The sequence below is a fragment of the Phyllobates terribilis genome, unplaced genomic scaffold (genome assembly GCF_046119375.1).
Source record: "Phyllobates terribilis strain yellow unplaced genomic scaffold, ASM4611937v1 Scaffold_1274__1_contigs__length_337103, whole genome shotgun sequence".
Lineage (NCBI taxonomy): Eukaryota > Metazoa > Chordata > Amphibia > Anura > Dendrobatidae > Phyllobates > Phyllobates terribilis.
Genome location: NW_027364034.1, coordinates 255,552 through 282,088, shown reverse-complemented (window position 1 = coordinate 282,088; position 26,537 = coordinate 255,552). Strand labels below are relative to the sequence as shown.

General features: G+C 45.4%; 19 non-coding genes and 2 pseudogenes across 19 annotated transcripts; all 21 read right to left on the bottom strand.

The window, feature by feature from the left end:
• Nucleotides 1–269: 269 nt before the first annotated feature.
• LOC141243923 (U2 spliceosomal RNA) lies at nt 270–460 on the bottom strand. Its single transcript, XR_012307936.1, has one exon. It is a non-coding gene; the product is annotated as a U2 spliceosomal RNA (small nuclear RNA).
• Nucleotides 461–1,575: 1,115 nt separating this feature from the next.
• On the bottom strand, nt 1,576–1,766 carry LOC141243922 (U2 spliceosomal RNA). Its single transcript, XR_012307935.1, has one exon. It is a non-coding gene; the product is annotated as a U2 spliceosomal RNA (small nuclear RNA).
• A 1,115-nt stretch (nt 1,767–2,881) lies between these two features.
• LOC141243921 (U2 spliceosomal RNA) lies at nt 2,882–3,072 on the bottom strand. The gene has a single exon (XR_012307934.1). It is a non-coding gene; the product is annotated as a U2 spliceosomal RNA (small nuclear RNA).
• A 1,115-nt stretch (nt 3,073–4,187) lies between these two features.
• Nucleotides 4,188–4,378, bottom strand: LOC141243920 (U2 spliceosomal RNA). Its single transcript, XR_012307933.1, has one exon. It is a non-coding gene; the product is annotated as a U2 spliceosomal RNA (small nuclear RNA).
• Nucleotides 4,379–5,493: 1,115 nt separating this feature from the next.
• On the bottom strand, nt 5,494–5,684 carry LOC141243919 (U2 spliceosomal RNA). The gene has a single exon (XR_012307932.1). It is a non-coding gene; the product is annotated as a U2 spliceosomal RNA (small nuclear RNA).
• A 1,115-nt stretch (nt 5,685–6,799) lies between these two features.
• On the bottom strand, nt 6,800–6,990 carry LOC141243917 (U2 spliceosomal RNA). Its single transcript, XR_012307931.1, has one exon. It is a non-coding gene; the product is annotated as a U2 spliceosomal RNA (small nuclear RNA).
• A 1,115-nt stretch (nt 6,991–8,105) lies between these two features.
• LOC141243916 (U2 spliceosomal RNA) lies at nt 8,106–8,296 on the bottom strand. The gene has a single exon (XR_012307930.1). It is a non-coding gene; the product is annotated as a U2 spliceosomal RNA (small nuclear RNA).
• A 1,115-nt stretch (nt 8,297–9,411) lies between these two features.
• LOC141243995 (U2 spliceosomal RNA) lies at nt 9,412–9,602 on the bottom strand. The gene has a single exon (XR_012308004.1). It is a non-coding gene; the product is annotated as a U2 spliceosomal RNA (small nuclear RNA).
• A 1,115-nt stretch (nt 9,603–10,717) lies between these two features.
• LOC141243915 (U2 spliceosomal RNA) lies at nt 10,718–10,908 on the bottom strand. The gene has a single exon (XR_012307929.1). It is a non-coding gene; the product is annotated as a U2 spliceosomal RNA (small nuclear RNA).
• A 1,115-nt stretch (nt 10,909–12,023) lies between these two features.
• Nucleotides 12,024–12,209, bottom strand: LOC141244019 (U2 spliceosomal RNA). The gene has a single exon (XR_012308022.1). It is a non-coding gene; the product is annotated as a U2 spliceosomal RNA (small nuclear RNA).
• A 794-nt stretch (nt 12,210–13,003) lies between these two features.
• On the bottom strand, nt 13,004–13,095 carry LOC141244034 (U2 spliceosomal RNA; annotated as a pseudogene).
• A 1,115-nt stretch (nt 13,096–14,210) lies between these two features.
• LOC141243914 (U2 spliceosomal RNA) lies at nt 14,211–14,401 on the bottom strand. Its single transcript, XR_012307928.1, has one exon. It is a non-coding gene; the product is annotated as a U2 spliceosomal RNA (small nuclear RNA).
• Nucleotides 14,402–15,513: 1,112 nt separating this feature from the next.
• LOC141244018 (U2 spliceosomal RNA) lies at nt 15,514–15,699 on the bottom strand. The gene has a single exon (XR_012308021.1). It is a non-coding gene; the product is annotated as a U2 spliceosomal RNA (small nuclear RNA).
• Nucleotides 15,700–16,493: 794 nt separating this feature from the next.
• On the bottom strand, nt 16,494–16,585 carry LOC141244032 (U2 spliceosomal RNA; annotated as a pseudogene).
• Nucleotides 16,586–17,700: 1,115 nt separating this feature from the next.
• LOC141243912 (U2 spliceosomal RNA) lies at nt 17,701–17,891 on the bottom strand. The gene has a single exon (XR_012307926.1). It is a non-coding gene; the product is annotated as a U2 spliceosomal RNA (small nuclear RNA).
• Nucleotides 17,892–19,003: 1,112 nt separating this feature from the next.
• Nucleotides 19,004–19,194, bottom strand: LOC141243911 (U2 spliceosomal RNA). The gene has a single exon (XR_012307925.1). It is a non-coding gene; the product is annotated as a U2 spliceosomal RNA (small nuclear RNA).
• Nucleotides 19,195–20,309: 1,115 nt separating this feature from the next.
• On the bottom strand, nt 20,310–20,500 carry LOC141243910 (U2 spliceosomal RNA). The gene has a single exon (XR_012307924.1). It is a non-coding gene; the product is annotated as a U2 spliceosomal RNA (small nuclear RNA).
• A 1,115-nt stretch (nt 20,501–21,615) lies between these two features.
• LOC141243909 (U2 spliceosomal RNA) lies at nt 21,616–21,806 on the bottom strand. The gene has a single exon (XR_012307923.1). It is a non-coding gene; the product is annotated as a U2 spliceosomal RNA (small nuclear RNA).
• A 1,115-nt stretch (nt 21,807–22,921) lies between these two features.
• Nucleotides 22,922–23,112, bottom strand: LOC141243908 (U2 spliceosomal RNA). The gene has a single exon (XR_012307922.1). It is a non-coding gene; the product is annotated as a U2 spliceosomal RNA (small nuclear RNA).
• Nucleotides 23,113–24,227: 1,115 nt separating this feature from the next.
• On the bottom strand, nt 24,228–24,418 carry LOC141243981 (U2 spliceosomal RNA). Its single transcript, XR_012307991.1, has one exon. It is a non-coding gene; the product is annotated as a U2 spliceosomal RNA (small nuclear RNA).
• A 1,115-nt stretch (nt 24,419–25,533) lies between these two features.
• Nucleotides 25,534–25,724, bottom strand: LOC141243907 (U2 spliceosomal RNA). Its single transcript, XR_012307921.1, has one exon. It is a non-coding gene; the product is annotated as a U2 spliceosomal RNA (small nuclear RNA).
• Nucleotides 25,725–26,537: the final 813 nt, after the last annotated feature.

Sequence of the window (26,537 nt, the reverse complement as noted above, 5' to 3'; positions counted from 1 at the left end):
TTGCCTAATATGTCTGTTTATCCAAAAGGAAGTAAAAAGGGAGAGCTAGAAAGATAGCATTGCATCACATTACATGGCAATGCAATGCACAGTTGCTGAAGTTGAACCAAAATGAGCTTGTAATCTGGCTTCTGCAACTTTGAACATGAAAAATCCAATGAGGAGAAGAAAAGCAAAGCCAAAGAGTCCATCCCAAAATCCGACAAACAAGCAAAATGAACAAAAAACATTGAATTCAATTCTTTCTGATTTTAGAAACTGCATTAAAGAAGGGGTGCACCGGTCCTGGAGATACTGCAATACCAGGTCAATGCGTGGAGTGGACAGAGCAAGCTCTTTTTCCATCTCCCTGTTCTAAAAATCCATTTAATATATGGTCCCCAGATAGGGGACGTATCAGATATTAAACTGATAAGAACAGATACTACACTTGATCTTAGCCAAAAGGCCGAGAAGCGATAACCAGAATTGGTTTCAAACTACGGAGCCACCCAAGGATCCTGAAAAGTCCATTTGTGGAGATGAGCTCCTGGACTCCCGTTAAGAAGACATGTTGTCAACCTCTAGATCCCTTACATGCCTGCACTTTTCGGCTTGCTGCTGCTGCAATCCACGCGTTTTAGATCTGCATAACTCCACCTCTTTAAACACAGCACCTTCACCCCCTGCTGTTCCCACCCGCCTCAACACCGTTGGAAGGGAGGAGAACCAATTAAGGCGGGGGGTGGGGTGGAACGAGCAGCTGTCTACCCTTAGCAGGAGGGCTCCTGATTACATACCTCTCCTGCTGCTGCTGCTGCTGGCTGTCCAGCAGCAGACTGAAGGTGGCTGCTGCTGTGCACAGGTATATAAAGGCTCAGAGCCTATTATGACACGCGCAGCCAGCGTTCCATTGCCACATTCCATCTACTGCAGGCAGGATACCTGGCTGGCTGAATGTCGCTGAGAAGCTCACAGAGACCGCCATAAGCAACAGTTTAACAGAATGCCACAGACTAATCAACCAAACTTTTTGGGTTGGGTTCTCTTTTATAGTCTGCAGGCATTAAATGAAAGAAGTCAGTGTTCCAGCAGAAGGAGACAACGTTTCAGAAAAGGCATTGTAGCAAACCAAAAAAGAAATTTTAAGCGCAGCAGAGTAACCAGCGCACATACCTGTTAGCTCAGGTGAGTTTAAAAGGCTGCTGTTGATAACAAGGGCATTTGCTAAATAGATGGTGTGTGTGCAACAATATACTGAAAGGTCAATTATATTGTGCAGCTTATCTCACCACCTGTAGTTATTTAGGTGAAAGCTCCAAAATGCTTGCCTAATATGTCTGTTTATCCAAAAGGAAGTAAAAAGGGAGAGCTAGAAAGATAGCATTGCATCACATTACATGGCAATGCAATGCACAGTTGCTGAAGTTGAACCAAAATGAGCTTGTAATCTGGCTTCTGCAACTTTGAACATGAAAAATCCAATGAGGAGAAGAAAAGCAAAGCCAAAGAGTCCATCCCAAAATCCGACAAACAAGCAAAATGAACAAAAAACATTGAATTCAATTCTTTCTGATTTTAGAAACTGCATTAAAGAAGGGGTGCACCGGTCCTGGAGATACTGCAATACCAGGTCAATGCGTGGAGTGGACAGAGCAAGCTCTTTTTCCATCTCCCTGTTCTAAAAATCCATTTAATATATGGTCCCCAGATAGGGGACGTATCAGATATTAAACTGATAAGAACAGATACTACACTTGATCTTAGCCAAAAGGCCGAGAAGCGATAACCAGAATTGGTTTCAAACTACGGAGCCACCCAAGGATCCTGAAAAGTCCATTTGTGGAGATGAGCTCCTGGACTCCCGTTAAGAAGACATGTTGTCAACCTCTAGATCCCTTACATGCCTGCACTTTTCGGCTTGCTGCTGCTGCAATCCACGCGTTTTAGATCTGCATAACTCCACCTCTTTAAACACAGCACCTTCACCCCCTGCTGTTCCCACCCGCCTCAACACCGTTGGAAGGGAGGAGAACCAATTAAGGCGGGGGGTGGGGTGGAACGAGCAGCTGTCTACCCTTAGCAGGAGGGCTCCTGATTACATACCTCTCCTGCTGCTGCTGCTGCTGGCTGTCCAGCAGCAGACTGAAGGTGGCTGCTGCTGTGCACAGGTATATAAAGGCTCAGAGCCTATTATGACACGCGCAGCCAGCGTTCCATTGCCACATTCCATCTACTGCAGGCAGGATACCTGGCTGGCTGAATGTCGCTGAGAAGCTCACAGAGACCGCCATAAGCAACAGTTTAACAGAATGCCACAGACTAATCAACCAAACTTTTTGGGTTGGGTTCTCTTTTATAGTCTGCAGGCATTAAATGAAAGAAGTCAGTGTTCCAGCAGAAGGAGACAACGTTTCAGAAAAGGCATTGTAGCAAACCAAAAAAGAAATTTTAAGCGCAGCAGAGTAACCAGCGCACATACCTGTTAGCTCAGGTGAGTTTAAAAGGCTGCTGTTGATAACAAGGGCATTTGCTAAATAGATGGTGTGTGTGCAACAATATACTGAAAGGTCAATTATATTGTGCAGCTTATCTCACCACCTGTAGTTATTTAGGTGAAAGCTCCAAAATGCTTGCCTAATATGTCTGTTTATCCAAAAGGAAGTAAAAAGGGAGAGCTAGAAAGATAGCAGTGCATCACATTACATGGCAATGCAATGCACAGTTGCTGAAGTTGAACCAAAATGAGCTTGTAATCTGGCTTCTGCAACTTTGAACATGAAAAATCCAATGAGGAGAAGAAAAGCAAAGCCAAAGAGTCCATCCCAAAATCCGACAAACAAGCAAAATGAACAAAAAACATTGAATTCAATTCTTTCTGATTTTAGAAACTGCATTAAAGAAGGGGTGCACCGGTCCTGGAGATACTGCAATACCAGGTCAATGCGTGGAGTGGACAGAGCAAGCTCTTTTTCCATCTCCCTGTTCTAAAAATCCATTTAATATATGGTCCCCAGATAGGGGACGTATCAGATATTAAACTGATAAGAACAGATACTACACTTGATCTTAGCCAAAAGGCCGAGAAGCGATAACCAGAATTGGTTTCAAACTACGGAGCCACCCAAGGATCCTGAAAAGTCCATTTGTGGAGATGAGCTCCTGGACTCCCGTTAAGAAGACATGTTGTCAACCTCTAGATCCCTTACATGCCTGCACTTTTCGGCTTGCTGCTGCTGCAATCCACGCGTTTTAGATCTGCATAACTCCACCTCTTTAAACACAGCACCTTCACCCCCTGCTGTTCCCACCCGCCTCAACACCGTTGGAAGGGAGGAGAACCAATTAAGGCGGGGGGTGGGGTGGAACGAGCAGCTGTCTACCCTTAGCAGGAGGGCTCCTGATTACATACCTCTCCTGCTGCTGCTGCTGCTGGCTGTCCAGCAGCAGACTGAAGGTGGCTGCTGCTGTGCACAGGTATATAAAGGCTCAGAGCCTATTATGACACGCGCAGCCAGCGTTCCATTGCCACATTCCATCTACTGCAGGCAGGATACCTGGCTGGATGAATGTCGCTGAGAAGCTCACAGAGACCGCCATAAGCAACAGTTTAACAGAATGCCACAGACTAATCAACCAAACTTTTTGGGTTGGGTTCTCTTTTATAGTCTGCAGGCATTAAATGAAAGAAGTCAGTGTTCCAGCAGAAGGAGACAACGTTTCAGAAAAGGCATTGTAGCAAACCAAAAAAGAAATTTTAAGCGCAGCAGAGTAACCAGCGCACATACCTGTTAGCTCAGGTGAGTTTAAAAGGCTGCTGTTGATAACAAGAGCATTTGCTAAATAGATGGTGTGTGTGCAACAATATACTGAAAGGTCAATTATATTGTGCAGCTTATCTCACCACCTGTAGTTATTTAGGTGAAAGCTCCAAAATGCTTGCCTAATATGTCTGTTTATCCAAAAGGAAGTAAAAAGGGAGAGCTAGAAAGATAGCAGTGCATCACATTACATGGCAATGCAATGCACAGTTGCTGAAGTTGAACCAAAATGAGCTTGTAATCTGGCTTCTGCAACTTTGAACATGAAAAATCCAATGAGGAGAAGAAAAGCAAAGCCAAAGAGTCCATCCCAAAATCCGACAAACAAGCAAAATGAACAAAAAACATTGAATTCAATTCTTTCTGATTTTAGAAACTGCATTAAAGAAGGGGTGCACCGGTCCTGGAGATACTGCAATACCAGGTCAATGCGTGGAGTGGACAGAGCAAGCTCTTTTTCCATCTCCCTGTTCTAAAAATCCATTTAATATATGGTCCCCAGATAGGGGACGTATCAGATATTAAACTGATAAGAACAGATACTACACTTGATCTTAGCCAAAAGGCCGAGAAGCGATAACCAGAATTGGTTTCAAACTACGGAGCCACCCAAGGATCCTGAAAAGTCCATTTGTGGAGATGAGCTCCTGGACTCCCGTTAAGAAGACATGTTGTCAACCTCTAGATCCCTTACATGCCTGCACTTTTCGGCTTGCTGCTGCTGCAATCCACGTGTTTTAGATCTGCATAACTCCACCTCTTTAAACACAGCACCTTCACCCCCTGCTGTTCCCACCCGCCTCAACACCGTTGGAAGGGAGGAGAACCAATTAAGGCGGGGGGTGGGGTGGAACGAGCAGCTGTCTACCCTTAGCAGGAGGGCTCCTGATTACATACCTCTCCTGCTGCTGCTGCTGCTGGCTGTCCAGCAGCAGACTGAAGGTGGCTGCTGCTGTGCACAGGTATATAAAGGCTCAGAGCCTATTATGACACGCGCAGCCAGCGTTCCATTGCCACATTCCATCTACTGCAGGCAGGATACCTGGCTGGCTGAATGTCGCTGAGAAGCTCACAGAGACCGCCATAAGCAACAGTTTAACAGAATGCCACAGACTAATCAACCAAACTTTTTGGGTTGGGTTCTCTTTTATAGTCTGCAGGCATTAAATGAAAGAAGTCAGTGTTCCAGCAGAAGGAGACAACGTTTCAGAAAAGGCATTGTAGCAAACCAAAAAAGAAATTTTAAGCGCAGCAGAGTAACCAGCGCACATACCTGTTAGCTCAGGTGAGTTTAAAAGGCTGCTGTTGATAACAAGGGCATTTGCTAAATAGATGGTGTGTGTGCAACAATATACTGAAAGGTCAATTATATTGTGCAGCTTATCTCACCACCTGTAGTTATTTAGGTGAAAGCTCCAAAATGCTTGCCTAATATGTCTGTTTATCCAAAAGGAAGTAAAAAGGGAGAGCTAGAAAGATAGCAGTGCATCACATTACATGGCAATGCAATGCACAGTTGCTGAAGTTGAACCAAAATGAGCTTGTAATCTGGCTTCTGCAACTTTGAACATGAAAAATCCAATGAGGAGAAGAAAAGCAAAGCCAAAGAGTCCATCCCAAAATCCGACAAACAAGCAAAATGAACAAAAAACATTGAATTCAATTCTTTCTGATTTTAGAAACTGCATTAAAGAAGGGGTGCACCGGTCCTGGAGATACTGCAATACCAGGTCAATGCGTGGAGTGGACAGAGCAAGCTCTTTTTCCATCTCCCTGTTCTAAAAATCCATTTAATATATGGTCCCCAGATAGGGGACGTATCAGATATTAAACTGATAAGAACAGATACTACACTTGATCTTAGCCAAAAGGCCGAGAAGCGATAACCAGAATTGGTTTCAAACTACGGAGCCACCCAAGGATCCTGAAAAGTCCATTTGTGGAGATGAGCTCCTGGACTCCCGTTAAGAAGACATGTTGTCAACCTCTAGATCCCTTACATGCCTGCACTTTTCGGCTTGCTGCTGCTGCAATCCACGCGTTTTAGATCTGCATAACTCCACCTCTTTAAACACAGCACCTTCACCCCCTGCTGTTCCCACCCGCCTCAACACCGTTGGAAGGGAGGAGAACCAATTAAGGCGGGGGGTGGGGTGGAACGAGCAGCTGTCTACCCTTAGCAGGAGGGCTCCTGATTACATACCTCTCCTGCTGCTGCTGCTGCTGGCTGTCCAGCAGCAGACTGAAGGTGGCTGCTGCTGTGCACAGGTATATAAAGGCTCAGAGCCTATTATGACACGCGCAGCCAGCGTTCCATTGCCACATTCCATCTACTGCAGGCAGGATACCTGGCTGGCTGAATGTCGCTGAGAAGCTCACAGAGACCGCCATAAGCAACAGTTTAACAGAATGCCACAGACTAATCAACCAAACTTTTTGGGTTGGGTTCTCTTTTATAGTCTGCAGGCATTAAATGAAAGAAGTCAGTGTTCCAGCAGAAGGAGACAACGTTTCAGAAAAGGCATTGTAGCAAACCAAAAAAGAAATTTTAAGCGCAGCAGAGTAACCAGCGCACATACCTGTTAGCTCAGGTGAGTTTAAAAGGCTGCTGTTGATAACAAGGGCATTTGCTAAATAGATGGTGTGTGTGCAACAATATACTGAAAGGTCAATTATATTGTGCAGCTTATCTCACCACCTGTAGTTATTTAGGTGAAAGCTCCAAAATGCTTGCCTAATATGTCTGTTTATCCAAAAGGAAGTAAAAAGGGAGAGCTAGAAAGATAGCAGTGCATCACATTACATGGCAATGCAATGCACAGTTGCTGAAGTTGAACCAAAATGAGCTTGTAATCTGGCTTCTGCAACTTTGAACATGAAAAATCCAATGAGGAGAAGAAAAGCAAAGCCAAAGAGTCCATCCCAAAATCCGACAAACAAGCAAAATGAACAAAAAACATTGAATTCAATTCTTTCTGATTTTAGAAACTGCATTAAAGAAGGGGTGCACCGGTCCTGGAGATACTGCAATACCAGGTCAATGCGTGGAGTGGACAGAGCAAGCTCTTTTTCCATCTCCCTGTTCTAAAAATCCATTTAATATATGGTCCCCAGATAGGGGACGTATCAGATATTAAACTGATAAGAACAGATACTACACTTGATCTTAGCCAAAAGGCCGAGAAGCGATAACCAGAATTGGTTTCAAACTACGGAGCCACCCAAGGATCCTGAAAAGTCCATTTGTGGAGATGAGCTCCTGGACTCCCGTTAAGAAGACATGTTGTCAACCTCTAGATCCCTTACATGCCTGCACTTTTCGGCTTGCTGCTGCTGCAATCCACGCGTTTTAGATCTGCATAACTCCACCTCTTTAAACACAGCACCTTCACCCCCTGCTGTTCCCACCCGCCTCAACACCGTTGGAAGGGAGGAGAACCAATTAAGGCGGGGGGTGGGGTGGAACGAGCAGCTGTCTACCCTTAGCAGGAGGGCTCCTGATTACATACCTCTCCTGCTGCTGCTGCTGCTGGCTGTCCAGCAGCAGACTGAAGGTGGCTGCTGCTGTGCACAGGTATATAAAGGCTCAGAGCCTATTATGACACGCGCAGCCAGCGTTCCATTGCCACATTCCATCTACTGCAGGCAGGATACCTGGCTGGCTGAATGTCGCTGAGAAGCTCACAGAGACCGCCATAAGCAACAGTTTAACAGAATGCCACAGACTAATCAACCAAACTTTTTGGGTTGGGTTCTCTTTTATAGTCTGCAGGCATTAAATGAAAGAAGTCAGTGTTCCAGCAGAAGGAGACAACGTTTCAGAAAAGGCATTGTAGCAAACCAAAAAAGAAATTTTAAGCGCAGCAGAGTAACCAGCGCACATACCTGTTAGCTCAGGTGAGTTTAAAAGGCTGCTGTTGATAACAAGGGCATTTGCTAAATAGATGGTGTGTGTGCAACAATATACTGAAAGGTCAATTATATTGTGCAGCTTATCTCACCACCTGTAGTTATTTAGGTGAAAGCTCCAAAATGCTTGCCTAATATGTCTGTTTATCCAAAAGGAAGTAAAAAGGGAGAGCTAGAAAGATAGCAGTGCATCACATTACATGGCAATGCAATGCACAGTTGCTGAAGTTGAACCAAAATGAGCTTGTAATCTGGCTTCTGCAACTTTGAACATGAAAAATCCAATGAGGAGAAGAAAAGCAAAGCCAAAGAGTCCATCCCAAAATCCGACAAACAAGCAAAATGAACAAAAAACATTGAATTCAATTCTTTCTGATTTTAGAAACTGCATTAAAGAAGGGGTGCACCGGTCCTGGAGATACTGCAATACCAGGTCAATGCGTGGAGTGGACAGAGCAAGCTCTTTTTCCATCTCCCTGTTCTAAAAATCCATTTAATATATGGTCCCCAGATAGGGGACGTATCAGATATTAAACTGATAAGAACAGATACTACACTTGATCTTAGCCAAAAGGCCGAGAAGCGATAACCAGAATTGGTTTCAAACTACGGAGCCACCCAAGGATCCTGAAAAGTCCATTTGTGGAGATGAGCTCCTGGACTCCCGTTAAGAAGACATGTTGTCAACCTCTAGATCCCTTACATGCCTGCACTTTTCGGCTTGCTGCTGCTGCAATCCACGCGTTTTAGATCTGCATAACTCCACCTCTTTAAACACAGCACCTTCACCCCCTGCTGTTCCCACCCGCCTCAACACCGTTGGAAGGGAGGAGAACCAATTAAGGCGGGGGGTGGGGTGGAACGAGCAGCTGTCTACCCTTAGCAGGAGGGCTCCTGATTACATACCTCTCCTGCTGCTGCTGCTGCTGGCTGTCCAGCAGCAGACTGAAGGTGGCTGCTGCTGTGCACAGGTATATAAAGGCTCAGAGCCTATTATGACACGCGCAGCCAGCGTTCCATTGCCACATTCCATCTACTGCAGGCAGGATACCTGGCTGGCTGAATGTCGCTGAGAAGCTCACAGAGACCGCCATAAGCAACAGTTTAACAGAATGCCACAGACTAATCAACCAAACTTTTTGGGTTGGGTTCTCTTTTATAGTCTGCAGGCATTAAATGAAAGAAGTCAGTGTTCCAGCAGAAGGAGACAACGTTTCAGAAAAGGCATTGTAGCAAACCAAAAAAGAAATTTTAAGCGCAGCAGAGTAACCAGCGCACATACCTGTTAGCTCAGGTGAGTTTAAAAGGCTGCTGTTGATAACAAGGGCATTTGCTAAATAGATGGTGTGTGTGCAACAATATACTGAAAGGTCAATTATATTGTGCAGCTTATCTCACCACCTGTAGTTATTTAGGTGAAAGCTCCAAAATGCTTGCCTAATATGTCTGTTTATCCAAAAGGAAGTAAAAAGGGAGAGCTAGAAAGATAGCATTGCATCACATTACATGGCAATGCAATGCACAGTTGCTGAAGTTGAACCAAAATGAGCTTGTAATCTGGCTTCTGCAACTTTGAACATGAAAAATCCAATGAGGAGAAGAAAAGCAAAGCCAAAGAGTCCATCCCAAAATCCGACAAACAAGCAAAATGAACAAAAAACATTGAATTCAATTCTTTCTGATTTTAGAAACTGCATTAAAGAAGGGGTGCACCGGTCCTGGAGATACTGCAATACCAGGTCAATGCGTAGAGTGGACAGAGCAAGCTCTTTTTCCATCTCCCTGTTCTAAAAATCCATTGAATATATGGTCCCCAGATAGGGGACGTATCAGATATTAAACTGATAAGAACAGATACTACACTTGATCTTAGCCAAAAGGCCGAGAAGCGATAACCAGAATTGGTTTCAAACTACGGAGCCACCCAAGGATCCTGAAAAGTCCATTTGTGGAGATGAGCTCCTGGACTCCCGTTAAGAAGACATGTTGTCAACCTCTAGATCCCTTACATGCCTGCACTTTTCGGCTTGCTGCTGCTGCAATCCACGCGTTTTAGATCTGCATAACTCCACCTCTTTAAACACAGCACCTTCACCCCCTGCTGTTCCCACCCGCCTCAACACCGTTGGAAGGGAGGAGAACCAATTAAGGCGGGGGGTGGGGTGGAACGAGCAGCTGTCTACCCTTAGCAGGAGGGCTCCTGATTACATACCTCTCCTGCTGCTGCTGCTGCTGGCTGTCCAGCAGCAGACTGAAGGTGGCTGCTGCTGTGCACAGGTATATAAAGGCTCAGAGCCTATTATGACACGCGCAGCCAGCGTTCCATTGCCACATTCCATCTACTGCAGGCAGGATACCTGGCTGGCTGAATGTCGCTGAGAAGCTCACAGAGACCGCCATAAGCAACAGTTTAACAGAATGCCACAGACTAATCAACCAAACTTTTTGGGTTGGGTTCTCTTTTATAGTCTGCAGGCATTAAATGAAAGAAGTCAGTGTTCCAGCAGAAGGAGACAACGTTTCAGAAAAGGCATTGTAGCAAACCAAAAAAGAAATTTTAAGCGCAGCAGAGTAACCAGCGCACATACCTGTTAGCTCAGGTGAGTTTAAAAGGCTGCTGTTGATAACAAGGGCATTTGCTAAATAGATGGTGTGTGTGCAACAATATACTGAAAGGTCAATTATATTGTGCAGCTTATCTCACCACCTGTAGTTATTTAGGTGAAAGCTCCAAAATGCTTGCCTAATATGTCTGTTTATCCAAAAGGAAGTAAAAAGGGAGAGCTAGAAAGATAGCAGTGCATCACATTACATGGCAATGCAATGCACAGTTGCTGAAGTTGAACCAAAATGAGCTTGTAATCTGGCTTCTGCAACTTTGAACATGAAAAATCCAATGAGGAGAAGAAAAGCAAAGCCAAAGAGTCCATCCCAAAATCCGACAAACAAGCAAAATGAACAAAAAACATTGAATTCAATTCTTTCTGATTTTAGAAACTGCATTAAAGAAGGGGTGCACCGGTCCTGGAGATACTGCAATACCAGGTCAATGCGTGGAGTGGACAGAGCAAGCTCTTTTTCCATCTCCCTGTTCTAAAAATCCATTTAATATATGGTCCCCAGATAGGGGACGTATCAGATATTAAACTGATAAGAACAGATACTACACTTGATCTTAGCCAAAAGGCCGAGAAGCGATAACCAGAATTGGTTTCAAACTACGGAGCCACCCAAGGATCCTGAAAAGTCCATTTGTGGAGATGAGCTCCTGGACTCCCGTTAAGAAGACATGTTGTCAACCTCTAGATCCCTTACATGCCTGCACTTTTCGGCTTGCTGCTGCTGCAATCCACGCGTTTTAGATCTGCATAACTCCACCTCTTTAAACACAGCACCTTCACCCCCTGCTGTTCCCACCCGCCTCAACACCGTTGGAAGGGAGGAGAACCAATTAAGGCGGGGGGTGGGGTGGAACGAGCAGCTGTCTACCCTTAGCAGGAGGGCTCCTGATTACATACCTCTCCTGCTGCTGCTGCTGCTGGCTGTCCAGCAGCAGACTGAAGGTGGCTGCTGCTGTGCACAGGTATATAAAGGCTCAGAGCCTATTATGACACGCGCAGCCAGCGTTCCATTGCCACATTCCATCTACTGCAGGCAGGATACCTGGCTGGCTGAATGTCGCTGAGAAGCTCACAGAGACCGCCATAAGCAACAGTTTAACAGAATGCCACAGACTAATCAACCAAACTTTTTGGGTTGGGTTCTCTTTTATAGTCTGCAGGCATTAAATGAAAGAAGTCAGTGTTCCAGCAGAAGGAGACAACGTTTCAGAAAAGGCATTGTAGCAAACCAAAAAAGAAATTTTAAGCGCAGCAGAGTAACCAGCGCACATACCTGTTAGCTCAGGTGAGTTTAAAAGGCTGCTGTTGATAACAAGGGCATTTGCTAAATAGATGGTGTGTGTGCAACAATATACTGAAAGGTCAATTATATTGTGCAGCTTATCTCACCACCTGTAGTTATTTAGGTGAAAGCTCCAAAATGCTTGCCTAATATGTCTGTTTATCCAAAAGGAAGTAAAAAGGGAGAGCTAGAAAGATAGCATTGCATCACATTACATGGCAATGCAATGCACAGTTGCTGAAGTTGAACCAAAATGAGCTTGTAATCTGGCTTCTGCAACTTTGAACATGAAAAATCCAATGAGGAGAAGAAAAGCAAAGCCAAAGAGTCCATCCCAAAATCCGACAAACAAGCAAAATGAACAAAAAACATTGAATTCAATTCTTTCTGATTTTAGAAACTGCATTAAAGAAGGGGTGCACCGGTCCTGGAGATACTGCAATACCAGGTCAATGCGTGGAGTGGACAGAGCAAGCTCTTTTTCCATCTCCCTGTTCTAAAAATCCATTTAATATATGGTCCCCAGATAGGGGACGTATCAGATATTAAACTGATAAGAACAGATTTTTTTTTTTTTTTTTTTTTTGAAAGCCCGAATTCGTGTACAAAACCCGAGTGCGCTTAAAAAAGTGACAAGTGCCACAAAAAAAGTGCACTAGGATGCTGGTCTTCTTGAAACCCTCTCCAAAAGGAGAAGGGTCCCCCAAACCATTCCCCGTCCCTCCGAGCCAAAAGGCCACAGCGAGGAACAGGGACAAAAAGCCACCTCCAGCCGAAGCCAGAGGCGACCCAATCTTACCCCCAGCACCTGCCCGAGTTCTCACCCGAGCAAGGCACTGGGAGCCAAAGACTGTGCTCCCCTCCCGGAAGAGGGGAGCCAACAACGCTCTCCTCCCGAAAGAGGAGAGCCAGGGGGGTTCAGGGGGGAGCGGAACCTGATGGCCACACACTCCCCCCCTAGACCTGCCAAGAGAGGAACCCGTAAGGGAACCGCATCCCGACAAAATCCTAGTAGGACGTGACACACGTGAAGAAGTGGACACACAGTGACAAAGAAATTAAATAAATAGTGAAGGTTTCACAGTATAATACTGCCCGGACCTTCGACCGGGAATTGAAAAATTCCCCATCCTAAGGCCAGAAGGCCCGGAATAAGGGTGTGTGCGAAGAAAGAAAATTTGAAGTGCTTGTGCAAATGTGCCATAAACTCAAGTGGGGTTCCCAATCCCAGTGAGTTAAGGCACCCCAGGGTCACCACTCCTGGGGCACTTCACACTTCGGGCTTTCGATCTTCCCCGGCCCAATGGCGTCGATCCTGGGGGGCCATGCTTTCCACCAGATGACTATATTAGCCACCTGGCGTACTAACAAGCGCCTAAACCCCAGTGTGCATAATGTATCAATCTACTAGGGCGGCCAACATCCAAAACCGCCTTTTCGAAAGATACTACACTTGATCTTAGCCAAAAGGCCGAGAAGCGATAACCAGAATTGGTTTCAAACTACGGAGCCACCCAAGGATCCTGAAAAGTCCATTTGTGGAGATGAGCTCCTGGACTCCCGTTAAGAAGACATGTTGTCAACCTCTAGATCCCTTACATGCCTGCACTTTTCGGCTTGCTGCTGCTGCAATCCACGCGTTTTAGATCTGCATAACTCCACCTCTTTAAACACAGCACCTTCACCCCCTGCTGTTCCCACCCGCCTCAACACCGTTGGAAGGGAGGAGAACCAATTAAGGCGGGGGGTGGGGTGGAACGAGCAGTTGTCTACCCTTAGCAGGAGGGCTCCTGATTACATACCTCTCCTGCTGCTGCTGCTGCTGGCTGTCCAGCAGCAGACTGAAGGTGGCTGCTGCTGTGCACAGGTATATAAAGGCTCAGAGCCTATTATGACACGCGCAGCCAGCGTTCCATTGCCACATTCCATCTACTGCAGGCAGGATACCTGGCTGGCTGAATGTCGCTGAGAAGCTCACAGAGACCGCCATAAGCAACAGTTTAACAGAATGCCACAGACTAATCAACCAAACTTTTTGGGTTGGGTTCTCTTTTATAGTCTGCAGGCATTAAATGAAAGAAGTCAGTGTTCCAGCAGAAGGAGACAACGTTTCAGAAAAGGCATTGTAGCAAACCAAAAAAGAAATTTTAAGCGCAGCAGAGTAACCAGCGCACATACCTGTTAGCTCAGGTGAGTTTAAAAGGCTGCTGTTGATAACAAGGGCATTTGCTAAATAGATGGTGTGTGTGCAACAATATACTGAAAGGTCAATTATATTGTGCAGCTTATCTCACCACCTGTAGTTATTTAGGTGAAAGCTCCAAAATGCTTGCCTAATATGTCTGTTTATCCAAAAGGAAGTAAAAAGGGAGAGCTAGAAAGATAGCATTGCATCACATTACATGGCAATGCAATGCACAGTTGCTGAAGTTGAACCAAAATGAGCTTGTAATCTGGCTTCTGCAACTTTGAACATGAAAAATCCAATGAGGAGAAGAAAAGCAAAGCCAAAGAGTCCATCCCAAAATCCGACAAACAAGCAAAATGAACAAAAAACATTGAATTCAATTCTTTCTGATTTTAGAAACTGCATTAAAGAAGGGGTGCACCGGTCCTGGAGATACTGCAATACCAGGTCAATGCGTGGAGTGGACAGAGCAAGCTCTTTTTCCATCTCCCTGTTCTAAAAATCCATTTAATATATGGTCCCCAGATAGGGGACGTATCAGATATTAAACTGATAAGAACAGATACTACACTTGATCTTAGCCAAAAGGCCGAGAAGCGATAACCAGAATTGGTTTCAAACTACGGAGCCACCCAAGGATCCTGAAAAGTCCATTTGTGGAGATGAGCTCCTGGACTCCCGTTAAGAAGACATGTTGTCAACCTCTAGATCCCTTACATGCCTGCACTTTTCGGCTTGCTGCTGCTGCAATCCACGCGTTTTAGATCTGCATAACTCCACCTCTTTAAACACAGCACCTTCACCCCCTGCTGTTCCCACCCGCCTCAACACCGTTGGAAGGGAGGAGAACCAATTAAGGCGGGGGGTGGGGTGGAACGAGCAGCTGTCTACCCTTAGCAGGAGGGCTCCTGATTACATACCTCTCCTGCTGCTGCTGCTGGCTGTCCAGCAGCAGACTGAAGGTGGCTGCTGCTGTGCACAGGTATATAAAGGCTCAGAGCCTATTATGACACGCGCAGCCAGCGTTCCATTGCCACATTCCATCTACTGCAGGCAGGATACCTGGCTGGCTGAATGTCGCTGAGAAGCTCACAGAGACCGCCATAAGCAACAGTTTAACAGAATGCCACAGACTAATCAACCAAACTTTTTGGGTTGGGTTCTCTTTTATAGTCTGCAGGCATTAAATGAAAGAAGTCAGTGTTCCAGCAGAAGGAGACAACGTTTCAGAAAAGGCATTGTAGCAAACCAAAAAAGAAATTTTAAGCGCAGCAGAGTAACCAGCGCACATACCTGTTAGCTCAGGTGAGTTTAAAAGGCTGCTGTTGATAACAAGGGCATTTGCTAAATAGATGGTGTGTGTGCAACAATATACTGAAAGGTCAATTATATTGTGCAGCTTATCTCACCACCTGTAGTTATTTAGGTGAAAGCTCCAAAATGCTTGCCTAATATGTCTGTTTATCCAAAAGGAAGTAAAAAGGGAGAGCTAGAAAGATAGCATTGCATCACATTACATGGCAATGCAATGCACAGTTGCTGAAGTTGAACCAAAATGAGCTTGTAATCTGGCTTCTGCAACTTTGAACATGAAAAATCCAATGAGGAGAAGAAAAGCAAAGCCAAAGAGTCCATCCCAAAATCCGACAAACAAGCAAAATGAACAAAAAACATTGAATTCAATTCTTTCTGATTTTAGAAACTGCATTAAAGAAGGGGTGCACCGGTCCTGGAGATACTGCAATACCAGGTCAATGCGTGGAGTGGACAGAGCAAGCTCTTTTTCCATCTCCCTGTTCTAAAAATCCATTTAATATATGGTCCCCAGATAGGGGACGTATCAGATATTAAACTGATAAGAACAGATTTTTTTTTTTTTTTTTTTTTTGAAAGCCCGAATTCGTGTACAAAACCCGAGTGCGCTTAAAAAAGTGACAAGTGCCACAAAAAAAGTGCACTAGGATGCTGGTCTTCTTGAAACCCTCTCCAAAAGGAGAAGGGTCCCCCAAACCATTCCCCGTCCCTCCGAGCCAAAAGGCCACAGCGAGGAACAGGGACAAAAAGCCACCTCCAGCCGAAGCCAGAGGCGACCCAATCTTACCCCCAGCACCTGCCCGAGTTCTCACCCGAGCAAGGCACTGGGAGCCAAAGACTGTGCTCCCCTCCCGGAAGAGGGGAGCCAACAACGCTCTCCTCCCGAAAGAGGAGAGCCAGGGGGGTTCAGGGGGGAGCGGAACCTGATGGCCACACACTCCCCCCCTAGACCTGCCAAGAGAGGAACCCGTAAGGGAACCGCATCCCGACAAAATCCTAGTAGGACGTGACACACGTGAAGAAGTGGACACACAGTGACAAAGAAATTAAATAAATAGTGAAGGTTTCACAGTATAATACTGCCCGGACCTTCGACCGGGAATTGAAAAATTCCCCATCCTAAGGCCAGAAGGCCCGGAATAAGGGTGTGTGCGAAGAAAGAAAATTTGAAGTGCTTGTGCAAATGTGCCATAAACTCAAGTGGGGTTCCCAATCCCAGTGAGTTAAGGCACCCCAGGGTCACCACTCCTGGGGCACTTCACACTTCGGGCTTTCGATCTTCCCCGGCCCAATGGCGTCGATCCTGGGGGGCCATGCTTTCCACCAGATGACTATATTAGCCACCTGGCGTACTAACAAGCGCCTAAACCCCAGTGTGCATAATGTATCAATCTACTAGGGCGGCCAACATCCAAAACCGCCTTTTCGAAAGATACTACACTTGATCTTAGCCAAAAGGCCGAGAAGCGATAACCAGAATTGGTTTCAAACTACGGAGCCACCCAAGGATCCTGAAAAGTCCATTTGTGGAGATGAGCTCCTGGACTCCCGTTAAGAAGACATGTTGTCAACCTCTAGATCCCTTACATGCCTGCACTTTTCGGCTTGCTGCTGCTGCAATCCACGCGTTTTAGATCTGCATAACTCCACCTCTTTAAACACAGCACCTTCACCCCCTGCTGTTCCCACCCGCCTCAACACCGTTGGAAGGGAGGAGAACCAATTAAGGCGGGGGGTGGGGTGGAACGAGCAGTTGTCTACCCTTAGCAGGAGGGCTCCTGATTACATACCTCTCCTGCTGCTGCTGCTGCTGGCTGTCCAGCAGCAGACTGAAGGTGGCTGCTGCTGTGCACAGGTATATAAAGGCTCAGAGCCTATTATGACACGCGCAGCCAGCGTTCCATTGCCACATTCCATCTACTGCAGGCAGGATACCTGGCTGGCTGAATGTCGCTGAGAAGCTCACAGAGACCGCCATAAGCAACAGTTTAACAGAATGCCACAGACTAATCAACCAAACTTTTTGGGTTGGGTTCTCTTTTATAGTCTGCAGGCATTAAATGAAAGAAGTCAGTGTTCCAGCAGAAGGAGACAACGTTTCAGAAAAGGCATTGTAGCAAACCAAAAAAGAAATTTTAAGCGCAGCAGAGTAACCAGCGCACATACCTGTTAGCTCAGGTGAGTTTAAAAGGCTGCTGTTGATAACAAGGGCATTTGCTAAATAGATGGTGTGTGTGCAACAATATACTGAAAGGTCAATTATATTGTGCAGCTTATCTCACCACCTGTAGTTATTTAGGTGAAAGCTCCAAAATGCTTGCCTAATATGTCTGTTTATCCAAAAGGAAGTAAAAAGGGAGAGCTAGAAAGATAGCATTGCATCACATTACATGGCAATGCAATGCACAGTTGCTGAAGTTGAACCAAAATGAGCTTGTAATCTGGCTTCTGCAACTTTGAACATGAAAAATCCAATGAGGAGAAGAAAAGCAAAGCCAAAGAGTCCATCCCAAAATCCGACAAACAAGCAAAATGAACAAAAAACATTGAATTCAATTCTTTCTGATTTTAGAAACTGCATTAAAGAAGGGGTGCACCGGTCCTGGAGATACTGCAATACCAGGTCAATGCGTGGAGTGGACAGAGCAAGCTCTTTTTCCATCTCCCTGTTCTAAAAATCCATTTAATATATGGTCCCCAGATAGGGGACGTATCAGATATTAAACTGATAAGAACAGATACTACACTTGATCTTAGCCAAAAGGCCGAGAAGCGATAACCAGAATTGGTTTCAAACTACGGAGCCACCCAAGGATCCTGAAAAGTCCATTTGTGGAGATGAGCTCCTGGACTCCCGTTAAGAAGACATGTTGTCAACCTCTAGATCCCTTACATGCCTGCACTTTTCGGCTTGCTGCTGCTGCAATCCACGCGTTTTAGATCTGCATAACTCCACCTCTTTAAACACAGCACCTTCACCCCCTGCTGTTCCCACCCGCCTCAACACCGTTGGAAGGGAGGAGAACCAATTAAGGCGGGGGGTGGGGTGGAACGAGCAGCTGTCTACCCTTAGCAGGAGGGCTCCTGATTACATACCTCTCCTGCTGCTGCTGCTGGCTGTCCAGCAGCAGACTGAAGGTGGCTGCTGCTGTGCACAGGTATATAAAGGCTCAGAGCCTATTATGACACGCGCAGCCAGCGTTCCATTGCCACATTCCATCTACTGCAGGCAGGATACCTGGCTGGCTGAATGTCGCTGAGAAGCTCACAGAGACCGCCATAAGCAACAGTTTAACAGAATGCCACAGACTAATCAACCAAACTTTTTGGGTTGGGTTCTCTTTTATAGTCTGCAGGCATTAAATGAAAGAAGTCAGTGTTCCAGCAGAAGGAGACAACGTTTCAGAAAAGGCATTGTAGCAAACCAAAAAAGAAATTTTAAGCGCAGCAGAGTAACCAGCGCACATACCTGTTAGCTCAGGTGAGTTTAAAAGGCTGCTGTTGATAACAAGGGCATTTGCTAAATAGATGGTGTGTGTGCAACAATATACTGAAAGGTCAATTATATTGTGCAGCTTATCTCACCACCTGTAGTTATTTAGGTGAAAGCTCCAAAATGCTTGCCTAATATGTCTGTTTATCCAAAAGGAAGTAAAAAGGGAGAGCTAGAAAGATAGCATTGCATCACATTACATGGCAATGCAATGCACAGTTGCTGAAGTTGAACCAAAATGAGCTTGTAATCTGGCTTCTGCAACTTTGAACATGAAAAATCCAATGAGGAGAAGAAAAGCAAAGCCAAAGAGTCCATCCCAAAATCCGACAAACAAGCAAAATGAACAAAAAACATTGAATTCAATTCTTTCTGATTTTAGAAACTGCATTAAAGAAGGGGTGCACCGGTCCTGGAGATACTGCAATACCAGGTCAATGCGTGGAGTGGACAGAGCAAGCTCTTTTTCCATCTCCCTGTTCTAAAAATCCATTTAATATATGGTCCCCAGATAGGGGACGTATCAGATATTAAACTGATAAGAACAGATACTACACTTGATCTTAGCCAAAAGGCCGAGAAGCGATAACCAGAATTGGTTTCAAACTACGGAGCCACCCAAGGATCCTGAAAAGTCCATTTGTGGAGATGAGCTCCTGGACTCCCGTTAAGAAGACATGTTGTCAACCTCTAGATCCCTTACATGCCTGCACTTTTCGGCTTGCTGCTGCTGCAATCCACGCGTTTTAGATCTGCATAACTCCACCTCTTTAAACACAGCACCTTCACCCCCTGCTGTTCCCACCCGCCTCAACACCGTTGGAAGGGAGGAGAACCAATTAAGGCGGGGGGTGGGGTGGAACGAGCAGCTGTCTACCCTTAGCAGGAGGGCTCCTGATTACATACCTCTCCTGCTGCTGCTGCTGCTGGCTGTCCAGCAGCAGACTGAAGGTGGCTGCTGCTGTGCACAGGTATATAAAGGCTCAGAGCCTATTATGACACGCGCAGCCAGCGTTCCATTGCCACATTCCATCTACTGCAGGCAAGATACCTGGCTGGCTGAATGTCGCTGAGAAGCTCACAGAGACCGCCATAAGCAACAGTTTAACAGAATGCCACAGACTAATCAACCAAACTTTTTGGGTTGGGTTCTCTTTTATAGTCTGCAGGCATTAAATGAAAGAAGTCAGTGTTCCAGCAGAAGGAGACAACGTTTCAGAAAAGGCATTGTAGCAAACCAAAAAAGAAATTTTAAGCGCAGCAGAGTAACCAGCGCACATACCTGTTAGCTCAGGTGAGTTTAAAAGGCTGCTGTTGATAACAAGGGCATTTGCTAAATAGATGGTGTGTGTGCAACAATATACTGAAAGGTCAATTATATTGTGCAGCTTATCTCACCACCTGTAGTTATTTAGGTGAAAGCTCCAAAATGCTTGCCTAATATGTCTGTTTATCCAAAAGGAAGTAAAAAGGGAGAGCTAGAAAGATAGCATTGCATCACATTACATGGCAATGCAATGCACAGTTGCTGAAGTTGAACCAAAATGAGCTTGTAATCTGGCTTCTGCAACTTTGAACATGAAAAATCCAATGAGGAGAAGAAAAGCAAAGCCAAAGAGTCCATCCCAAAATCCGACAAACAAGCAAAATGAACAAAAAACATTGAATTCAATTCTTTCTGATTTTAGAAACTGCATTAAAGAAGGGGTGCACCGGTCCTGGAGATACTGCAATACCAGGTCAATGCGTGGAGTGGACAGAGCAAGCTCTTTTTCCATCTCCCTGTTCTAAAAATCCATTTAATATATGGTCCCCAGATAGGGGACGTATCAGATATTAAACTGATAAGAACAGATACTACACTTGATCTTAGCCAAAAGGCCGAGAAGCGATAACCAGAATTGGTTTCAAACTACGGAGCCACCCAAGGATCCTGAAAAGTCCATTTGTGGAGATGAGCTCCTGGACTCCCGTTAAGAAGACATGTTGTCAACCTCTAGATCCCTTACATGCCTGCACTTTTCGGCTTGCTGCTGCTGCAATCCACGCGTTTTAGATCTGCATAACTCCACCTCTTTAAACACAGCACCTTCACCCCCTGCTGTTCCCACCCGCCTCAACACCGTTGGAAGGGAGGAGAACCAATTAAGGCGGGGGGTGGGGTGGAACGAGCAGCTGTCTACCCTTAGCAGGAGGGCTCCTGATTACATACCTCTCCTGCTGCTGCTGCTGCTGGCTGTCCAGCAGCAGACTGAAGGTGGCTGCTGCTGTGCACAGGTATATAAAGGCTCAGAGCCTATTATGACACGCGCAGCCAGCGTTCCATTGCCACATTCCATCTACTGCAGGCAGGATACCTGGCTGGCTGAATGTCGCTGAGAAGCTCACAGAGACCGCCATAAGCAACAGTTTAACAGAATGCCACAGACTAATCAACCAAACTTTTTGGGTTGGGTTCTCTTTTATAGTCTGCAGGCATTAAATGAAAGAAGTCAGTGTTCCAGCAGAAGGAGACAACGTTTCAGAAAAGGCATTGTAGCAAACCAAAAAAGAAATTTTAAGCGCAGCAGAGTAACCAGCGCACATACCTGTTAGCTCAGGTGAGTTTAAAAGGCTGCTGTTGATAACAAGGGCATTTGCTAAATAGATGGTGTGTGTGCAACAATATACTGAAAGGTCAATTATATTGTGCAGCTTATCTCACCACCTGTAGTTATTTAGGTGAAAGCTCCAAAATGCTTGCCTAATATGTCTGTTTATCCAAAAGGAAGTAAAAAGGGAGAGCTAGAAAGATAGCATTGCATCACATTACATGGCAATGCAATGCACAGTTGCTGAAGTTGAACCAAAATGAGCTTGTAATCTGGCTTCTGCAACTTTGAACATGAAAAATCCAATGAGGAGAAGAAAAGCAAAGCCAAAGAGTCCATCCCAAAATCCGACAAACAAGCAAAATGAACAAAAAACATTGAATTCAATTCTTTCTGATTTTAGAAACTGCATTAAAGAAGGGGTGCACCGGTCCTGGAGATACTGCAATACCAGGTCAATGCGTGGAGTGGACAGAGCAAGCTCTTTTTCCATCTCCCTGTTCTAAAAATCCATTTAATATATGGTCCCCAGATAGGGGACGTATCAGATATTAAACTGATAAGAACAGATACTACACTTGATCTTAGCCAAAAGGCCGAGAAGCGATAACCAGAATTGGTTTCAAACTACGGAGCCACCCAAGGATCCTGAAAAGTCCATTTGTGGAGATGAGCTCCTGGACTCCCGTTAAGAAGACATGTTGTCAACCTCTAGATCCCTTACATGCCTGCACTTTTCGGCTTGCTGCTGCTGCAATCCACGCGTTTTAGATCTGCATAACTCCACCTCTTTAAACACAGCACCTTCACCCCCTGCTGTTCCCACCCGCCTCAACACCGTTGGAAGGGAGGAGAACCAATTAAGGCGGGGGGTGGGGTGGAACGAGCAGCTGTCTACCCTTAGCAGGAGGGCTCCTGATTACATACCTCTCCTGCTGCTGCTGCTGCTGGCTGTCCAGCAGCAGACTGAAGGTGGCTGCTGCTGTGCACAGGTATATAAAGGCTCAGAGCCTATTATGACACGCGCAGCCAGCGTTCCATTGCCACATTCCATCTACTGCAGGCAGGATACCTGGCTGGCTGAATGTCGCTGAGAAGCTCACAGAGACCGCCATAAGCAACAGTTTAACAGAATGCCACAGACTAATCAACCAAACTTTTTGGGTTGGGTTCTCTTTTATAGTCTGCAGGCATTAAATGAAAGAAGTCAGTGTTCCAGCAGAAGGAGACAACGTTTCAGAAAAGGCATTGTAGCAAACCAAAAAAGAAATTTTAAGCGCAGCAGAGTAACCAGCGCACATACCTGTTAGCTCAGGTGAGTTTAAAAGGCTGCTGTTGATAACAAGGGCATTTGCTAAATAGATGGTGTGTGTGCAACAATATACTGAAAGGTCAATTATATTGTGCAGCTTATCTCACCACCTGTAGTTATTTAGGTGAAAGCTCCAAAATGCTTGCCTAATATGTCTGTTTATCCAAAAGGAAGTAAAAAGGGAGAGCTAGAAAGATAGCATTGCATCACATTACATGGCAATGCAATGCACAGTTGCTGAAGTTGAACCAAAATGAGCTTGTAATCTGGCTTCTGCAACTTTGAACATGAAAAATCCAATGAGGAGAAGAAAAGCAAAGCCAAAGAGTCCATCCCAAAATCCGACAAACAAGCAAAATGAACAAAAAACATTGAATTCAATTCTTTCTGATTTTAGAAACTGCATTAAAGAAGGGGTGCACCGGTCCTGGAGATACTGCAATACCAGGTCAATGCGTGGAGTGGACAGAGCAAGCTCTTTTTCCATCTCCCTGTTCTAAAAATCCATTTAATATATGGTCCCCAGATAGGGGACGTATCAGATATTAAACTGATAAGAACAGATACTACACTTGATCTTAGCCAAAAGGCCGAGAAGCGATAACCAGAATTGGTTTCAAACTACGGAGCCACCCAAGGATCCTGAAAAGTCCATTTGTGGAGATGAGCTCCTGGACTCCCGTTAAGAAGACATGTTGTCAACCTCTAGATCCCTTACATGCCTGCACTTTTCAGCTTGCTGCTGCTGCAATCCACGCGTTTTAGATCTGCATAACTCCACCTCTTTAAACACAGCACCTTCACCCCCTGCTGTTCCCACCCGCCTCAACACCGTTGGAAGGGAGGAGAACCAATTAAGGCGGGGGGTGGGGTGGAACGAGCAGCTGTCTACCCTTAGCAGGAGGGCTCCTGATTACATACCTCTCCTGCTGCTGCTGCTGCTGGCTGTCCAGCAGCAGACTGAAGGTGGCTGCTGCTGTGCACAGGTATATAAAGGCTCAGAGCCTATTATGACACGCGCAGCCAGCGTTCCATTGCCACATTCCATCTACTGCAGGCAGGATACCTGGCTGGCTGAATGTCGCTGAGAAGCTCACAGAGACCGCCATAAGCAACAGTTTAACAGAATGCCACAGACTAATCAACCAAACTTTTTGGGTTGGGTTCTCTTTTATAGTCTGCAGGCATTAAATGAAAGAAGTCAGTGTTCCAGCAGAAGGAGACAACGTTTCAGAAAAGGCATTGTAGCAAACCAAAAAAGAAATTTTAAGCGCAGCAGAGTAACCAGCGCACATACCTGTTAGCTCAGGTGAGTTTAAAAGGCTGCTGTTGATAACAAGGGCATTTGCTAAATAGATGGTGTGTGTGCAACAATATACTGAAAGGTCAATTATATTGTGCAGCTTATCTCACCACCTGTAGTTATTTAGGTGAAAGCTCCAAAATGCTTGCCTAATATGTCTGTTTATCCAAAAGGAAGTAAAAAGGGAGAGCTAGAAAGATAGCATTGCATCACATTACATGGCAATGCAATGCACAGTTGCTGAAGTTGAACCAAAATGAGCTTGTAATCTGGCTTCTGCAACTTTGAACATGAAAAATCCAATGAGGAGAAGAAAAGCAAAGCCAAAGAGTCCATCCCAAAATCCGACAAACAAGCAAAATGAACAAAAAACATTGAATTCAATTCTTTCTGATTTTAGAAACTGCATTAAAGAAGGGGTGCACCGGTCCTGGAGATACTGCAATACCAGGTCAATGCGTGGAGTGGACAGAGCAAGCTCTTTTTCCATCTACCTGTTCTAAAAATCCATTTAATATATGGTCCCCAGATAGGGGACGTATCAGATATTAAACTGATAAGAACAGATACTACACTTGATCTTAGCCAAAAGGCCGAGAAGCGATAACCAGAATTGGTTTCAAACTACGGAGCCACCCAAGGATCCTGAAAAGTCCATTTGTGGAGATGAGCTCCTGGACTCCCGTTAAGAAGACATGTTGTCAACCTCTAGATCCCTTACATGCCTGCACTTTTTGGCTTGCTGCTGCTGCAATCCACGCGTTTTAGATCTGCATAACTCCACCTCTTTAAACACAGCACCTTCACCCCCTGCTGTTCCCACCCGCCTCAACACCGCTGGAAGGGAGGAGAACCAATTAAGGCTAGGGGTGGGGTGGAACGAGCAGCTGTCTACCCTTAGCAGGAGGGCTCCTGATTACATACCTCTCCTGCTGCTGCTGCTGCTGGCTGTCCAGCAGCAGACTGAAGGTGGCTGCTGCTGTGCACAGGTATATAAAGGCTCAGATCCTATTATGACACGCGCAGCCAGCGTTCCATTGCCACATTCCATCTACTGCAGGCAGGATACCTGGCTGGCTGAATGTTGCTGAGAAGCTCACAGAGACCGCCATAAGCAACAGTTTAACAGAATGCCACAGACTAATCAACCAAACTTTTTGGGTTGGGTTCTCTTTTATAGTCTGCAGGCATTAAATGAAAGAAGTCAGTGTTCCAGCAGAAGGAGACAACGTTTCAGAAAAGGCATTGTAGCAAACCAAAAAAGAAATTTTAAGCGCAGCAGAGTAACCAGCGCACATACCTGTTAGCTCAGGTGAGTTTAAAAGGCTGCTGTTGATAAGAAGGGCATTTGCTAAATAGATGGTGTGTGTGCAACAATATACTGAAAGGTCAATTATATTGTGCAGCTTATCTCACCACCTGTAGTTATTTAGGTGAAAGCTCCAAAATGCTTGCCTAATATGTCTGTTTATCCAAAAGGAAGTAAAAAGGGAGAGCTAGAAAGATAGCATTGCATCACATTACATGGCAATGCAATGCACAGTTGCTGAAGTTGAACCAAAATGAGCTTGTAATCTGGCTTCTGCAACTTTGAACATGAAAAATCCAATGAGGAGAAGAAAAGCAAAGCCAAAGAGTCCATCCCAAAATCCGACAAACAAGCAAAATGAACAAAAAACATTGAATTCAATTCTTTCTGATTTTAGAAACTGCATTAAAGAAGGGGTGCACCGGTCCTGGAGATACTGCAATACCAGGTCAATGCGTGGAGTGGACAGAGCAAGCTCTTTTTCCATCTCCCTGTTCTAAAAATCCATTTAATATATGGTCCCCAGATAGGGGACGTATCAGATATTAAACTGATAAGAACAGATACTACACTTGATCTTAGCCAAAAGGCCGAGAAGCGATAACCAGAATTGGTTTCAAACTACGGAGCCACCCAAGGATCCTGAAAAGTCCATTTGTGGAGATGAGCTCCTGGACTCCCGTTAAGAAGACATGTTGTCAACCTCTAGATCCCTTACATGCCTGCACTTTTCGGCTTGCTGCTGCTGCAATCCACGCGTTTTAGATCTGCATAACTCCACCTCTTTAAACACAGCACCTTCACCCCCTGCTGTTCCCACCCGCCTCAACACCGTTGGAAGGGAGGAGAACCAATTAAGGCGGGGGGTGGGGTGGAACGAGCAGCTGTCTACCCTTAGCAGGAGGGCTCCTGATTACATACCTCTCCTGCTGCTGCTGCTGCTGGCTGTCCAGCAGCAGACTGAAGGTGGCTGCTGCTGTGCACAGGTATATAAAGGCTCAGAGCCTATTATGACACGCGCAGCCAGCGTTCCATTGCCACATTCCATCTACTGCAGGCAGGATACCTGGCTGGCTGAATGTCGCTGAGAAGCTCACAGAGACCGCCATAAGCAACAGTTTAACAGAATGCCACAGACTAATCAACCAAACTTTTTGGGTTGGGTTCTCTTTTATAGTCTGCAGGCATTAAATGAAAGAAGTCAGTGTTCCAGCAGAAGGAGACAACGTTTCAGAAAAGGCATTGTAGCAAACCAAAAAAGAAATTTTAAGCGCAGCAGAGTAACCAGCGCACATACCTGTTAGCTCAGGTGAGTTTAAAAGGCTGCTGTTGATAACAAGGGCATTTGCTAAATAGATGGTGTGTGTGCAACAATATACTGAAAGGTCAATTATATTGTGCAGCTTATCTCACCA